This window comes from Mus caroli, chromosome 15 (genome assembly GCF_900094665.2).
Source record: "Mus caroli chromosome 15, CAROLI_EIJ_v1.1, whole genome shotgun sequence".
Lineage (NCBI taxonomy): Eukaryota > Metazoa > Chordata > Mammalia > Rodentia > Muridae > Mus > Mus caroli.
In genome coordinates, this window is record NC_034584.1 from 45,233,409 (window position 1) to 45,234,455 (window position 1,047).

The following is a 1,047-nucleotide window of genomic DNA, read 5'->3' on the forward strand; positions in this document are numbered from 1 at the left end:
GGTTTTTTCGAGACAGGGTTTCTCTGTATAGTCCTGGCTGTCCTGGAACTCACTTTGTAGACCAGACTGGCCTCGAACTCAGAAATTCGCCTGCCTCTGCCTCCCGAGTGCTGGGATTAAAGGCGTGCGCCACCACGCCCGGCTCTATCTTCTTTTTCTATATGTAACAGTAAACTGTCAAATGTGTTCAGACAGCATCCACATTTACTTTAGCCACTTAGCTTCCCCAAAGGGTTGAACTGACCCACAACAGCAGCGGCTTGTTACTTCCAGAAGTTATCCGCAACACACGAAACATCAATCTGCTGAAGTCGACGGGTATATGTCCTTAATATTCTAAGCTTCTGTTCATAAACCTATAGAAAGTAAAAGTGAGAAGTGGACAGGCAGAAACACATATTAATAAACAAACTATGAAACATGTGTAGCTATGTCTGTGGGAGATCAACATTGCAATTCATTTTAGTTTCAAGTTTCTTGACCTCTTTCTGGGAAATGATGTTACTACGAGGTAAGTGTTCAGTCAAGGAATATAATTTGCAGTCTTTTGCCTGGGGAAATGGCTCAGAAGATAAAGCATTTGCTGTGCAAGTATGAATGCCATCATTTGGAAGCCCACAGTCATGTGAAAGGCATGTAGGTATGGCAGTCTCCTGTATTTCCAGAACTGGGGAAGAAGAGAATTCCACTAGGCAAATATTAATATTAATATAAATATTAAACTAGGTGGAATTGGTAAGTTTCAGTTTCAGGTAGTGACTTTGCCTCAATAGATAAAGTGGAAACCTATTCAAAAAATACCAAAAGATATCTAATGTCAACTTCAGGTCTCCATATATATATATGCACATAAACACATGTATGTATGCAAATTAAACACATACATATATGCATCAGAGAGATAAAGAGAGAGGGGAGTAGGGAGGGAGAGGGAATCTAAAAGCATCAATCATTTACATTTGGAGCCTCAGCTCTTCTCTATCCACTCACCCAGTCCAAATCTAGCGGTAGCCATGTCCCTACCCTTTACCAGTATAATGTGAACAT